Source organism: Erpetoichthys calabaricus, chromosome 4 (assembly GCF_900747795.2).
Source record: "Erpetoichthys calabaricus chromosome 4, fErpCal1.3, whole genome shotgun sequence".
NCBI lineage: Eukaryota > Metazoa > Chordata > Cladistia > Polypteriformes > Polypteridae > Erpetoichthys > Erpetoichthys calabaricus.
The window spans coordinates 272,098,001-272,115,442 of NC_041397.2; the positions used below are offsets into that span (position 1 = coordinate 272,098,001).

General features: G+C 36.8%; 1 long non-coding RNA gene across 1 annotated transcript; it reads right to left on the minus strand.

Moving 5' to 3' along the window:
• Window positions 1–1,860: 1,860 nt before the first annotated feature.
• LOC127527630 (uncharacterized) lies at window positions 1,861–16,665 on the minus strand. The gene is made up of 3 exons (XR_007934819.1): window positions 16,141–16,665; window positions 9,674–9,725; window positions 1,861–4,253 (listed from the first exon to the last, which is right to left on the minus strand). It is a non-coding gene; the product is annotated as an uncharacterized LOC127527630 (long non-coding RNA).
• Window positions 16,666–17,442: the final 777 nt, after the last annotated feature.

Genomic DNA, 17,442 nt, shown 5'->3' on the forward strand with positions numbered 1-17,442 from the left:
AATGCACACATACTGGGCAGGAATTAAGAATAGGATTGCAACACTGACTGTCAGCCAATCAGCTCTCAAACATTTGCACATTATTTGCTCAATATGACATAACCTGTTCATCTAACCTGCAGAAAGGCCAAACAAAACAATTAAATAATTAATTTTTCAAATAATTAAAAAATTATTTGTTCTGTAGTTTTCTATGCTTTCTGGTGTTGTTGAGTTCACCAGTGTGTTCCTTCTTTTTAAGAATGTACCAGATTGTTGATTTGACTACTCCTCCTGTTTCTACTATCTCTCTAAAGGGTTTGTTTTGTTTTCTCAGCTTAATGATGGACTGTTTTTACTTGCATGAACAGCTCTTTGGACTTTATATTGAGAGTTCACAGTGACAGCTTCCAAATGCAAATTCCAGACCTTTTACCTGCTTAACAGTTAATGAAATAATGAGGGACTTGCTCCATCCTGGATATGCAACAGCTTGTCAGTTAAACGTTGAGTCCTTGGAAATGGGGGGCTAAGCAGAGAAATGTCTGTCCTTCCTAGACGGCTCATACAATATTTTTTTGTAAACCCCTTAATAAACATGAATGCTTTATTTCAAATGTGCTGGCATGCAGAATCAAAATTATGGAAATTGTGTCACTGTCCAAATTCTTATGGACCTGAGTATATAAAATGTGTGTGTATATATATATATATATATATATATATATATATATATATATATATATATATATATATATATATATATACACAGTATGTATTGTGACAGATGGCCAGCGCTCATGCCTGGCCAGCTTGCCCCTTCACCACATCTGCCAGGGGGACAAGGGTGGGAAGCCCATGTATCTCCCCCTGGATGCTAGGTGGCAGCCTCCCTGGGTTGCAGCAGTTCCTTGGACTTCCCCCAGGGCATCATGGGGGTTGGAGTTCTATGCAGCTCTGTGGGGTTCCGCAGGCACCGCCAGGGGGTGCTGCAGCAGGAGCTGCTGGCCCCTTTTGGGCACACGTTTCACCTTACCCGGAAGTTCAGCCGGATGTCGCCAATCAACCACCTGGAGCACTTCCTGGTACCCAATAAAAGGGAGCCAGTGACCACCACTCGGCGGCCACAGTTGGGTGGGAGGAGGACAAAGCTTGCTGAGGAGGAGTGATGGTGGAAGAGAGAGAAAGTGCCTGGTGTTGTGGTACTGTGCTTGGGACTGTGTTGTGGCTGGAGAGATTATGTCTTCCCCGTAATCCCTCCATCTGAAGAAAAATAAATTTTATTTTACTTATGCCTCCCGTGTCAATCTGTGTTGGGTCAGGCGCTATATAGCGTCTTCTTACAGTATATATACATATATATATATATATATATATATATATATATATATAATTTATGTATATATAAAATGTATATGCATGCTTTTAAGCTGTAAAATGTCAGTGTAGTATCAACCTGTGTTATTGCATAATTTAATTGTGGTTATCTGGGTGTATTGAGATTGGATTGATGGTGTCTGTTCTTTGAAGGAAAACCTAAAGACAACAAATCCAACAATCAGCAAATCCATATCATATCCCCTTATAGAAGAAGTAGGGTCAAAACCAGGATATCCAAATAAGAATCATAAATTAAAAATCAAGAGTCAAAACCATCTAAATTTATAGCTTCTCCATTTATATTACAGGTTCAGAACCTCAGCGGCATAATCAGGTAGCCCTGCTTCCTTGGACTTTACATAAAGGAGACAGGGCAGTTTGGCAATAACAAAGAAAACTAATATGTGTAATGTTAACATAATACAAAATTATACAATATTTAACAAGCAACATCCAAAAAAATAATACACAGAAAGAACATGTCCAACAAAGAATAACACAATATGAAATATATATATTTATATAACAACAAAAAGACTAAATAAACCTAAATCCTTCTAAGGGGTAGTTTCCAGACACCCCAATAAATCCCAAAAATTCCACAAAACAAAAGTAATTTTCACAGCTGCGATGATTAAATATAAAGACATTGACCTTGGAAGGATAAAGAGAGGAGAAGACCCTGATTTTGGAAAGATGGAATAAGAAGATCTTGACCCTACAGGGATAATGAGACGAGACAAGAAGCTCTTGATCCAGAAGATGAGAAAACCTTGACCCCCCAAGGAACAAAGACTAGTCTGTAAAACAAAAAGGCTTAGATCTATACTCACCTCTTGAACCTTAATGTACTAACTTCCTAACTTTTAGCATCCACTAAAATCCCTTTTTAACCTCATCTATTTCTACCTTTGGATCTCTGTTCTCTTTCTCATAATTTATTTTGGAGGAGGTACCTTCTCTAGGTAAAATTGTAGTGAAATTCGCTTTAACCTCTTTCTGATTGTTCTGAACTAAAAGGACACAGAGATTTGAGATATGGACTGGGAAATTAAGCTGAGGGAAATGGTTCTACACTCTACATCAGGTCTCCAAGAACAAAACAAAAAGGTCCTGACTGTCTAATAATCCTTTCCCTAAGTAGCTTTCAAGAATCTCAAATTGAGACCTTATCCAAAAATGTAGTAATTTGAAATACCATGTAGCCATCTTAAATAGTGATAGCATTATTGTAATGATAATGGATCTGGTTATGATGTCTCAAGTCTGCTTGGCATTAAATTATACACAAAATCACATTTCAAAACAGCAAATTAAATGACACATATTACATACAATGGATGGCTTTTAATTTAACGTGTTAAAGACAGTAAACATAATTTCTATACAATCAATTTTTATTGAGTGAAGCAAACATATGGTAAGCTTCAGGTTTGTCTGTTGGCTTCATCTACAGTAGGTATCCCTTTGTTCATATCGTAATGTACTTCAGTCATGAAACTAGACATAACTACAAATATTAAAATTATTTAGGGTTTTAGATAGGAAGTAGCCTGCTGAATCTAGATGCTGTCAAAACACAAATGTGGAGGTTAGTAGTTGTTGAATAACCATGCAGTTCATAAACATTTTACTAAATTTCTCCTGGCTTCAAATATTTTTCTGTTGGAGATTCTTGTTTTTTTCTAATGTTTTGAAAGTCACTCTTTTTAATTGTTATTTCTCTTGTATGTTTTGATGGGTTCTACATCCAGAAAGTAAATAATTGTTTTTATATATGTATTAGATTTCTCATCTACTCATAGTGCTTTACATAGTGACTGAGGAGCCATTTCAACCACCACTAATGTTCAGCATCTACCAGGATGATACAACGGAAGCCATTTTGTGTCAGTACACTCACCACACATTAGCTGATAGATGGTAAAGGGGTGAGATGTAGATAGCCAATTAGAGGCAGGGGATGATTAGGGGGCCAGAATGACTAGGCCCTAGAGGGAAATTTATTAAGGACACTGGGATACACCCTACCTTTTACGAAGGATGCCTATTCTTTTATGACCACAGAGAGTCAGGACCTTCATTTTATGTCTCATCGTCAATCTACTGGGGCATTGGGATCCACAATCAGCGCTCCCACTGGACTCACCCAAACCTCTTCTAGCAGCAACCCAAACTTTTCCTGGTTGGTCTGCCATCCAAGTACTGTCTGGGCTGAACCATGCTTAGCTTCAGGTGGATTACTTGTTCTGAAGTGCATGTGGTATGGCTGCTGGACTTTGAATTTTCCTTTGTAGATTGTGTTTGTTAAACAACATTTGTCTTTCTGGTTATGACCTCAGCTAATTTTGTTTTATTCCCAATTTCATCTTCAAATCCATTGCATGTTGCCCTTAAAGGCCTGACAAATTTTTATTTGTGGCAGAACGAGCTACTTTTGAATATAGTGAGCTATGTTTATTCTTTTTGTGTGGATTGTTTATTCATAAACTCATTTCATCTCAATAAGGCCTGTCTCCAGCTGTAGCACCACAGTCTACTATAATGTCTACTGCCTGTACTAAGGTGTGCTCAGACTCATCCAATAATCTATTTGTGTCATTGTCAAATTGGTCATCTCTGTCAAATTCTAATTCCTTCACTCTAAGCACAATGTAGAATTATTATTAATTAAAATTCACAGTCTGTTACTCATTTACAGTATATGATACTGTATTGTGAAACATACTTTAATGAAATTAATAATGAAATATTTAGTTGGCAGAGGCAATACACTTTTCAGGAACAGTAATTCCCAAGGACTGGCTCCATGTAGTTATTTCATCATCTTATTTTTCATAGATGACATTCACTCTCTCTGTGTAGACTGAGTAAGGCTCAAAGTCTTGTAATTCCTGAAAACCAAATCAGAAAAGAGGTATAAGACTCAGTGGTACTACAAAAACAGCAGTCCCTTACAGTTTAGTTTACTTATGCATTATTTTCAGTATTTTTATGATCTAATAAAAAGGGATAGGCTAAATGTAATTAAAAACATGCAAGTACTCTCTATGAGGCAAGAAATTATATTTAATGTAGAGTTCTTATTCATTGGTTTGTTTCATATTCTGTAGATTAGTTTTCATAAAAGATTGTCTATCACTGAAAATTCTTGTTAGACAAGCCATGCATATTATTCGAGTGATAAATTCAAGGGGAGGGTGTAGGGGATCTGGACAAAGACTGTGATTGCAGACAAGATGATACCAAACAGGAACAGAAATATACAAGGCCTAGACAATCTTAAAGAGAATGATAACAGCAATGTTAATCTCTATGACCATGCAACAACATGGGCACCACAAGGGAATGGTATGCAGGTCAAGTAGAATGATCTGTTTTAGGACCATCCAAAAGATGCACTAGGTGTTTCAGTTTAGATAAACTTTATTAATTCCATGGGGAAAATTAAAAAAATATATATTGTATCGCTTTCATGAATTTTTGTTAATCTTGTACTTTTCTTAAAAAAAAAAAAGTTGGCCTTGGTAAGTTAATGCATTCATTTTTGTGATTAATGTGGCCTGTTTAACGCGTTAAAAAATATTGTCTCATCCAGGGCCAACAGAGTGTAATTGCAGACCACAGTACCTATGAGGTCAGTCATGTAATGCCCCAACATCATGAAACACCCTCAACGTCAGTCACATAACACCCATCGCATTAGACTATGATTAACATTAGGGGCCCGTTACACTATGGTTAAGATTAGGGTTGTAGGAGGGTTATCTGAGTGAAAGGGTGTTTTGAGACTGACATTGTGGCCATTATGTCATAGGTATTACAATCTGCAGCTAGACCCTTCTCTCCAGGGCTGGCAACGAGGCAAACACCACAGGCAGTGCTTTGGTCAGAGATGCATAAAGAAACAATAATACTGTAATGATCAGGCTAGAGATGCAGAGGACCATGTGGATGGACAGCTACTAAGCACTGTGTTTTCAGAAGGCGCAGTGTATTATACAAATGAAATATCTGAGGGAGACGAGGAAGTCCCAGGAAAAAGGATAGAAGAAGTGTAAGAGACAGGTTTGAGTGTAGAAGGTGCTAAAACAGAAGCACTTTTGCTCGGCATTGGTGAAAGAGCGCTAGAGTCACACGGGGCGGCTGAGGCACTGGTGTGGATGAGAAGGAGCAGTGCGCTGTGCACAGACAGCATGGAGTGAACAAGTGAATAGACGGGAGCGACAGTGAAAGAGCTTCATACTTCTGGGCTGTGACACTGAAGCGGAACACAGTATAGAGGAGTTAGATGAGTCTGAGTGTGATTAAAGCTAAGACGATCACAGAGCTGCATTTACTGTATGTTGGCTTCTCCAAGTAGTCTCGTCCTTCTAGGACAGGTCACAACCATCTGAGGAGTGTGTCTCTCTCAGGTCAGGACCCATGAGCATTATTTTATTATTTTCATGGTGCACCAGTTGAAGAACTCTTGTGTAGTTACCAAGTTGTTGATAGTAATGAACAATTAAGGATGCTATTTGCAGAGTTTTAAAACAAGGTTTAATGTATGCCCATGTAAGAGATGCTTATTATTTCAATTAAATCAGTCTTCAGTGGTGTATTCAAAGTCAACAGTTGTTTTGATCAATTAATGAGACAGTAGGTCCTGTGATGGTTGGCACCATATTTAGGGTTGGTTGCTGCCTTGCACCTGGTGTGGCTTGGGTAGACACTGGCCTCTATGACCCTGAAATGAACTAAGCAAGTCTGAGAATGTTATGGCTTCTACTTTTGTGCCTACTTTGAAGTTTTACAAAATTAAATTGTTTGACTAAATATCTGATATAACACAATTCCTTTTCTTACATGATTTTTTTTTTTTACTTGAAACACATACATAAAGATTAACCCATTTCATGAGTACAGTACCATCTAGTGGCCACATGGTATATTTTTCATAATCAACATGTAGTACTGTACTAGGGTGTTTGTACCGTGTTAGCCATTATGAATGTAGAGAAAAGCCAAGCAAAATGACACCTTTTATTGGCTAACTAAAAAGATTACAACATGCAAGCTTTCGAGGCAACTCAGGCCCCTTCTTCAGGCAAGATGTAATACAGAAACTCCAGAAAAAAATTAATAGATTCATTCAGGCTAGGGTTAATTTAACAAGAGAGAGAAGAACAATCTTTACCATTCATTGTTCTCCTCTCTCTTGTTAAATTAACCCTAGCCTGAATGAATCTATTAATTTTTTACATTTAAAATTTCTCATTTAAAGATTTACCAATGTTGTTTCTTGTCCTAGAGTGTGTATATAAACACAGGGAACTCCAGTTTCTGTATTACATCTTGCCTGAAGAAGGGGCCTGAGTTGCCTCGAAAGCTTGCACATTGTAATCATTTTAGTTAGCCAATAAAATGTGTCATTTTGCTTGGCTTTTCTCTATAATCAACATGAAAAAGCATAAAACAACCTGGTGTGATTCACCCTAGGACTGCAATGTGCTATATTTTTTCAATAGATTTCTACAATCAGAGTCTTAAATTGATTAAATCTACCTAAAATTTCTTGGATTTCACCTTTGTCGGGTCTCTATTGAATTGCCCAAAAGAATGTCTTCACTTTGTTGTTGTGTAGGCAGACAGATAAACTGAAATTCACTTTACATTTGCATTTCCATATGTGTTGTGATGTAAGATTTTGCATATAACTTGATAAATATTTTGTATGTCTTTATTTGTAATTTAGGCAAAGCAATGTAATTTAGTGTTACTTTGGTGAGAGGCATTCGTGTTTGCCCCCCCTTTACGACTGAGTCTCTTTGAATTTTACAACAGAGTTGGAGGAAGGGGGTGCTTGACATGGGTGTTTCTCTGCTAGAGTCTTTTAACCCCCCCCCCTACCGCAAGGAAGCCACGTTGCCTAACTAGCTCAACAAATGATTTTGGGGGATGGCAGGTGTTAAGATGTTCTATTTCCCCATTGGTCTGAGGTATGCTTGTTTTGGAATTGGCTTGTCTCAGAGGCCTTTAAGTACTACGACGCCCTATTGGCTGTAGGGGTTGGACAGAACATCTATAAATCTGCTTGCTCAACCACATTCTCTCTCTCTTACTAACATCTGAAAGAAGCATCTCTTACTAACCTCTGATGATGAAGACAACACAATGAAGAGCACAGCTTGGCAGCCATATTTGAACAGGCTTGTGGCCTGTTCTGAAGAACGCTGACCACAAATGATGCCTTAACTAGAGACATTTTAAATAACTACAAGTCTGTGTGCCGCCTGAAACTACACATCACCATTTAATCAGGTTGTATGGTTGCCAATATTCAAATGTACTTTGCATATTGTTATTATTTATGATTATTATCAATAATACATTATTTTATGTGTAACTTAACTCCTGCTTGTCTTTTTACTTTTGACGCTCACATGACTAGAAAGCCTGATATATCAGCAGAGCAGAAATGAAAAAGAAATGTAACCTACACTAAAAAAAGTGTGAATAAAGACAGTTTTTATTTTTGTTTTTAAATATGCAACTCATTATTTACATGGTCAATATTAATATATTAGAAACCTATAAAATGTCACAAACAATCCTTTTAGGGGAGTTTGTGGCTCATTGTTGGTGGTTGAGCTTCCTTTGGATCACTTTAAACTGTCTATTTTGTATTTTAATAAAAATTTGATCACTTGCATTCCATACCAAATGTAAATTTAATATGTTGAATGAATGACAATTAAACTATTTTGATGACTGAAAAGTAGCCAAAAATGAAAATGTATAAAGAAAAAAAACATGCTAGTGAATAATTTTAATTTGTCAGAGAAAGAAATAACCAGATTGTTGCTGGGTCAGTTTCCACCTTGTATCCACTCTAACACTGCGCATGTTGCTTAACATGTACAGTATGTGCTCCAAATGTAAAAAAAAAAAAAAAAAAAAGGATGTAAGCTTATGTACAATGTGAGTGTACTTGTACAACAAGCACAACAAGTAAAAAATGAATGTTTTTTAGTGATTCTTTGAAAATGAACAAAGGAAAACAGTGTATCAGTGTATTGTTTTTATTTTTGTACAAATGTAGCCAAAGCTGTACAATAATACCATCCAATTCTGAGTAAGACATCATTCCTTCAGCAAATAGATATAAAATTCTATAGTATTACAGTTTCCCTTCCAAATAGATGCACATGGGATCATATGGCAACTACAGATTGGCCAGGTGAGAGTGAGTGTACTTTCTGATCTGCTCTATGATGGAGTACGACCCTGAAGTAGGATTAAGTAAGTTTGGGAAACGGGTGATTGGAAAAATAAATGTGAGCAAGACAAGTTGCACTCACTATACAGCAGACAATGCAGGACATTTTTTCAAAGTCCGTGTAAAAAGTCAGTAAGACGCCTATTAAGTGTCAATCCATCACTCAATTTATAGCAACATAAAGGGACTCTCTACACAAAACATTTTATACATCTACATAAGGCATTCAGTGCTGTGGTTGGAGTCAAGTTTATCCTGACAAAACTGAGCAAAAGGCAGAAACCAGCCACTCACAGGAAAACACAAACAAACAAAGGCCAGTTAAGTTAACATTAACTTTTTTTTGTGGAAGTGGTAGGAAAACCAAAGTATCTGGAAGAATGTCCATGTAAACACAGGAAGAATGTCCAAGATTTCTGTAGCTAAGAACCAAATGGAAGAATCAAACACAAAATGCAATTAGCCAGAAACGATGACCACTGTGCCACTCTGCTACTTTGCTAATGTCTAAGACCATGCAAAAACAGGAAGATTTAGCAAATAATTAATAGAAAAACTTTTCCCTCTCTCACTTATGTCTCAGTAGTTAAAATGCTCTGCTAATCAGAGGCTTATACAGTATAAATGTCTTCCTCTCACCATGGAGTGGTGCAAATTTAACCAAAAAGTTTGAAAAGTTGGGAAAAGGTTTCCCAGGGACTTGTCAAGTTCAGGAATATCCCCAACTACTTCCATGACCTTCTTTTATCTATTAAAGTAATTTTTTCTTATTTTTTTGCTCACAGTTTTACTTCCATTTAGATTTCCACTTCCGAGCCACACTGTTTATATTGTAAAACCAAGCAACTTAAAATCAAAAGGTCGTATTGCAGTTGACTCAGAATTGCATAATTTTATTTTGCTTTTTTGGGATCTACATGGCATTTAGTAAATCTGTTTTAGTTTCAATAAACCAAGTCATTGCTAAGATGGTACTATTTAAGTGAAAGACCAAAAGTAATAAGCAGCAATGTTTCTTTGAAAGCCCAATATTTTAAATAGCATACTATGTACCTGATTTTCTCTGGACTGCTTCATTTCCAATAATTTTGATTTGCAGTAGAATCTGTGGAGAAATTAATTGAATTAATGCAGTTCACTTCATAATCATTTTAATATTTTTGTCTGATAACACCTCATTGCTGAAATCTTTTTTGTAAAAGAAAAAAAAGCAATAGTTTAAGATCTTCTGTGAAATGGTGACTGTCCAGTAAACATAGTGGAAGATTTGAGTTAAATGGCTGAAGACACTTTAGTGAAATGTTTATCATTTGCACAGCGACATTTGCAAAGTATAGTTTATTGGTTATTTGTCTTAAAAACAAATGATAACACAATTATTAGAAACTCCTTAAATATAGCTGGTACCTTGTAGGGAATATAAACAGTAACTGTGACAAGGCAGTGGGCATCTTTCACAATAAATGCAGGGCGTGACTGACAAGATCCAATTTGGGTACAAAAAAACAATTTTTATTTGTCATAATTATATCACATTGTAGAAAATTATAACAAGACACTAAGATTTTATTCTCCTACTCCTCTATTGCATGTGAATCTTCACCTTTCCTTCTCTTCTGACTCCTCTGATAAAGCAGTACCCAGGAACTCTTCTAGTACATCATACAGTAGATATACTGCAGAATACCTTCAGGGACAGAGAGATGACAACAGAGAAGCTGCCCACCCAGAAACTCCCTCTAGCCACTCCGTAGTTGTTCAACAGGACTGCTAACTGCAACTATAGCTCCCATGCAGCCCTGCAGGATGCCTGCCAGGAGTACTTACAGTGGTATGCTGCCACCCATCTTAGTGGAGGAACATTTTGCCCCAGCAGTTAGCCCTCAATTGACTATCCCTTATTCTGGTTTCCTGTCTGGGAAACGTATTGCTAACCATCTTGGTCAGGTTACCAGAATATGAGGAGCCCCCTTCACAAAACACATCCTTGTAGGGATTCAGGTCAGTACAAATTCTCCCTTAAACTATGCATGGAATTAATCTCGGTTCTTGCTTCCACTTCACTTTGGGTTTTAGATGGTTTTCTACCATAATCTACTAATTTCAAAATATCCTATGCTATTTAGACCTGGACCTTACTATTTGAGGCACTGAATCTTTTCTACCTCATCTTCTGTTCCAGACTTTTAAGTCTGAAATCATTTTCTCTCAGTATGGGGCAATTATTTTACAGCTTTAGCTAATAAACAGACTGGCTTCACATTTCCTTTACAGTTCTCTTATATTAAGCTAAATTTGCGTTTCCATTAATGATGCCAGATTATGTAAGTCCTCAACCAAAAAAGGAACTCTAAACTGTGACACTACATTACCACATACAGTAAATATTTCACAACTTCCGTAAGGTTCTTATCGTGAATGCTCAGTTTGGTGTTTTCTGGACATAAAATGTTCCTCAAACACTCCTACTTTTAACTCATCTGTCCACAGAGCATTTCTTCCATACATTTTGGGATCATCCAGAAGGTTTTTGACAAAACGGAGACATCAATCAAATATCTTTTTAGTGAGCTACGTCTTTCACCCCACTACTGTTTCATGAATTCTTTTTTTTTTTTTTTTGGATAGTGGAGGTCATGAAAAATGGCCCATAGATTGCAGGATGTCATTCTTAGACTCTGTATGACATTTGGATTCTTGTACACTTTATAATGGTTTTATCTGGATAGGCAGTTTTGGGATGGTAGACTATTACTTAAACATTTTTGTATCTGAGCTTTATGAATACATTTTTAGCCTCTTCCAGACTGATCATTTGGATAAACGTCTAGTTTGCAAAGGTTTATAAATGTGCTTCATTACATTTATTGAACTATGGTGTATTTAATATTTTCAAGAAAGTTAACCTGAATAATTTCAACGTGTTACTTTACATGTTAGCTGGCTTTGCACAAAATATAAACTCAACAGACTTTATCACCTTTGTCCACTCATTGTGTTGCCACAGATTGCATTTCATCTCCTGCAGGCATGTGCTCTTCTGCCTATTGTAATAAACTGTGCTTTAGGTTATGACTCCTGTGCAGATGTTTCCACCAGGTTGCTTGCTGCACATGACAAGTATAACAGGATACATGAGTAGGCAGTGGGTTAATAGAGCAGAAGGGGAATGTAGCTAATGCATAGCATTAGACAGGTCGGGTATGGAGGGCTCCTCCAAATGCTGGTTTGGGCAAAACCGCTTCCAAGGTGGTGGTATACATCATTGGATAAACCCGTGGCATCAAAATAATTATTTCAAGGCACTAAAGTGGGGACGAAGAAGTGTAATTGAGGACTGGTTACGATGAAATAAGAACAATCTAAACTGTTGCTGTTCCACCTGAAATAAGTGTACCGGGTCTAATAAGGGTGCTTCATCCTTTAATTGTCAACTATGGATTAGTAGAGGCGGAGGAACATATGCAGGCAAGCCTAGGACTTCAGGGATTGAATCTAGAAATGGTCATAGAGTGTGAGTTTCAAGGCTGCTCACTGCCAAAGAGTTTGAGTAAATATGAAGTAGTACAGCCAATATCAGAGAGAAGGAGAAACAGAGAAAGAGAGAGAGAAAGAATGAGGAAAGTCACTGAGAGACAGAGAGCTGTTGATGTTATAGGTACTGTGTTTTACATTAACTTAATAAAAGAAATACAGTCGGTAAAAAGTGTGTGACTTACTCACTTTTAATGGATTTGTAATGCAGTTTCTCTGTGTTTAACGTTGTGCAAGAATGATTGGAATCTGATTTCATTGTCATTGACAGTTTGTATATAGGTGGGCAGTCCGAATAAATCATATTCTAGCCATGCTACCCATCTAAGACGAGTTAAAATCTAAGTAATCAACAGAGACCTCAGTGTTAATGTTTGCAGGGCACCATGTAATGCATATGTCTCCATTATATACCATTTGGTATATAAGATTTGCAAAAGAAGAGTAAATGTTTGTGATGTGCCATCTATTGGAATGACAAACACATTTCAACAGACAGAGTAGACAGGACAGGTTGAGAGCAGGCATTGATAGCGCATTGCTGCACCCACCACACACCGAACCACCTAAATTGGGACCCAAGTGCAGCGGGTGACACTTCAGCAAACAAACAGACAGCCTGTTATTAAGGTGAATGCTTTTATGTCAGTTTACATGTAAATATGTAGTTAAATATTTTCATAGCCATAGAATTTGTTTTGAGGAATGTCATAAAAAATTGATGTTTTGGCACAAAAAGTGTAATATTTATGTCCACAAAAATTATTTTGAGACATGTGTGTAGTGGCCTGTAGGTGGTGCTCAGCTCCTCAACACCCAACACAGACAGACACAGACACAATTTCTTCAACACACACTGGCTGTTTATTCATGAGAAATGCTTTTCAATCATTTCCCACAGCACAGTACCAAAACATAGTACAAGACACAATAAAAGCACAGCTCTTCCTGTCTTTGTTTTCTCTGCCTTCACTCCTCTCTGCAAGCATCGTTCTCTCCTTCCTGACTCTGGCTCTTGGAGTAGTGACAGCTGGCTCATTTTATCCTGCACCCGGGAGCACTTCCAGAGGTCCGTCAGCATGTTTCAGGAGCACTTCTGGATTAGGTGGAAGCCCAGTGAGTTAGGGCTCTGCAACTCTTGCAGCACCCCCTGGCGGCACTCACAGAATCCAACAGGGATGTACATGATCTCCAACTACCATGAAGCCCTGTGAAAGTCTGTGGTGCTGCAGCAACGCAAGGAGGCTGCCATCCAGTGCTCCGGGGGAGGTAATGGCCTGTGCATGTTCTCTCCCCCAGTCCTTCAAGTAGACAGGCATCCCAGCCAGGTAAGGGCCCTGATAGTGTGTACATTTTTTAATACCACCATTTATGTGGCATTTTACATTAATGTTCATCATCTTTACTTTTTCTTATTTATGTTAACGACATAGATTTCAGTATAGTTATTAAGATTGTGAAATTTGCAGATAACACTAATACTGGAGCAATGGCATACACTGAGAAGGCAGCAAAATGATACAAAAAGACTTGGACAAGCTTCAGAACTGGGTGAATACCTGGAAAATGCAGTCCGAAGTAGAAAAGTGCAAAGTGCTACAGATGGTCAAAAGAAATATCAGTTATAAATACAAGAAGGGAGACACTGTCATACAGTGAGCAACCTCTGAAAAGGATTTAGGGGTTTATGTTGATGCATTTTCATCATCTATGCAATGTGCAGAAGTGTTTAAAAAGGCAAATAAAATGTAATATCATAAAAACTGTTGAATGTAAATCAAAAGACATTCCCAGTAAGACTGCATCTGGAGAACTGTGTGCAATTCTGATCACCATAGCCATAGCAGCACATGAAGCTGTGCAGAGGAGAGCAACCAAGTGCATCCCAGGACTTAAGGACATGTTGTACTCTGATAGACTCAGAGAATTAAACCTGTTTAGTATCAAGCAGAGTAGACTTTGTGGGGGCCTAATTCAAGTATTTAAAAGGAAGACAGTGCTGGCAAAATGCTACTAGTGTCTTTCATTTTGGCATCTCAAAATGTTTCATTATTACTATTGTAATGAACACTGAGGTGGAAAAATCTGGCACATACCAAATAGCAGCTAAACTCAATTTCTGGTGTATTTATTTAACAGTTACAAACCATCCCTCCATACCCTGTGAAGGTTAATATCTCTAGTTGTACTTTCCTGCTGTTATGTGCTACTGGAAATACATCATAAAATAACAAATGTGCACTTGATAGAGCTACCCCTGCACTGTCCCCTCACACCTATCGCATAGCATGGCCAGGATGGATAAAAGGCCTTCATTGTCAGGCTTTCTTTCTGTGATCTGTCAAAGATCAGCCACTGTCTTTTGCACTGGGCTCCTATGTATTCTCTCTTCTTAAATATAGTACCCGTCTGCATTTACAAATATTACCAGGGTTGTAAAATGTAGGATAAACCTTTCCAAAACGTGTGGACTGCAGCACTCCACATACCCGTTATGCAACTTACTGTCAATCAGGCATCCTGCCCAACTCATCATCAGGGCAATCTGATGGCCTGTACATTGTGTTAGCGCCACAGCAGTTCTTTCCTGAATTGCAGCAAATTGACCATCCACAGCATACAGGTTTAATTTGGTGGCTGGCAAAACATTAATTTGAATAATTTCTGAGTTCAGTGGAGAAGCAGGGAAATTTGAAATATTTTTTGACCAATACAATTGTGGCCAAATGTTTTGAGAATGACACAAGCATTGGTTTTCACAAAGTTTGCTACTTCAATGATTTTAGATCATTTTGTCTGATGTTTCTATGGTATACTGAAGTATAATTACCTCTGATGTGGATAAGTTATGGATTAGTTTACTGTTTCAAATTTAGCTTGAGTCAGGCTATTTCAACTTGCATATTTTGCCTAAAGTATTTTCCTCTTTTACATGTCAGGCAACTGCTCCCGTTGGCAAACAGATCCTCAGTCGTCAGTCCAAGCTATTGAAATGGCAGCAGAGTGATGTGCGTGTGTCTGCACCTTATGTCTGACTGTACTACCTGCGCAGTGGTCTGAGCAAATTTCAATCACATGTAACACACTCCACTGTTACAAAATATTTAATAAACAAAAATGTGATATCTGTCTCTCTGATTAAGTAAATAAAACAAAATGGTTAACCCAAACCCAGAATACTCCCGAATGTTACACCATGCATACATTTTCTAGCTTTTTCAAAAGTATTTTTTTTGCCACAATTACAATAACTAGACATGCAAAATAACAAAAAAGTTTTATGTCATTTAAATGTCATTAACAGTACTTGCACAATTTTCGATAATTAAAATTTTTTAAATATGTTAATGCAGGCAGGATTTAATTTATATTGTAACCTTATATTAAAAACTATTTCTGATGTTTGATTTGGGATATGATGTAAATAAGTAGCAGTACAGTTGTGCCTCTAAAAAATGCAATTTTCTCTATTGATGATCTGATGTGCTTAAATGTCTGCCCATGACATCCCAGTAAAATGAATGTTTATTAATCATCATCTTGCAGGTCAGTGTGCCAGTCTAAAAGGTTAAGTCTTGCCAACTAAAAGTGTTCTCCCTCCACCATCTTCTTGTACAGGATGGAAAGTCTCTTCAAATTAAGGTTGTACATTGTACACAAAATCACAAAGTTGAAGGTGTGCCAACAGTGTAGAGTGACAGGTGTAACTTCTTCACATATTGAAGAGGTCTGAATGGGCTTCCATTTTTAAAATTTCTAACAAAGATCACATTTGTTTCATATTTAAATATATGTTGCATTTTTCTATATTTCAATAATCCCTTATTAAATGACAAATAATGTACATTAGTAATAGTTAAAATAAAGTCTAGTAACATTTGAGACGAATATTAAAATGCTCAACAAAAACAGCTAGATTTTCTTCTCACAAGTAATATAATAAAATATTTGTTTGAATAATAATCTTGAAAAGATTAATTACTCACCTGATCAAAACCACAAAAATAAAAAAGGCCAAGAGAACACCAGCAGCTACAGAAAGATATGTGGTAAGACTGAAGTTGTTATTCTCAGAGGTACCTTTGTGTCCTGCAAAAATAAAAAAAAAAAATCATCTACATCCACATGTAACTTACAGTAACAACAACTGCATAACTGTACAGATTTTGGTTACTAGTCAAAGCCACGGCTCCTGGTTTCTAGGCTAAAAATGGTATGAAATTCTTGTTTCATATTTTTCTTTATTTAAAATTTAAAAAGAAATACAATTAGCATTTTGCATTTTTCTGTTAAATTTAAAAAAGATGTCCATTTTATATAAAGTGAATTCAGATTACTGGTCTAATAGGTCGACAGGTCTAATTATGAAAATAATTTCTTCTTCATTACAGACGTGGAAAATACTAACAAGTGAAAATGATGTTAATAAATACCATTACTGCTTAGGCCCATTTCTGAAGTAATTTGATTAGCATTAGCAATTAATAATTAACTAGAAAAAATAATCCAGATTTAAATCAGGGATTCTGAAAGATCACGTAACAAACTAGAAAAATAAAGACTTTGTAACACAAAGGCTTTTGGGTATTAAAAGAAGTGATATGAAACAATTGTCCAGAAATTATTTGAAAAACTTTATTATATGGCTGTGCATGTCTGAATTTACACTTTAAATCTGCCATTTATTTAATTTGTCCATTCACTTATTCATTGCCCACAGTTTTTATTTAGACTTAGCACTGCAGTGATATGGTAGGGATAATCCCAGAAGGATTAACTGCAAATGGATCCAGCCCTACACTGTATTACAGGACACCTTCCTGCACACACTCACAGGCATTCTAATGAAGGGGCAATTTACAGCCATCGATCCGACCACCCTGTGTGTTTGGATTGTGGTAAAAAACAAAAGATTTGGACATCCCCACTCCACACATAGGGGAGCTGTGAAACTAGGAAACTAGGACTCCATAACTGGGAGGTAACAGTGTTATCCATTAACAGTGCAGCACTTGATTACATCCGTGTAGTTTATAGTGATTTTGTGTATAAATATGGTACGACTAAACTAAACCACAAAATAACATGCAATAACCATAAAATAAAATGTTAAATACAAAAACTCGCAAAAATATGCATTTTAATTAACTTGTAATCATCTTTATAAAATGTATTAAATGACATTAATGTTAATTCATTTTACACATTAACTGATGCATCTACTTCTCTTGAGTTTATTACTCCATTTATTAACATTGTAGCTCTGATTAAATATATAAACAGAAGGG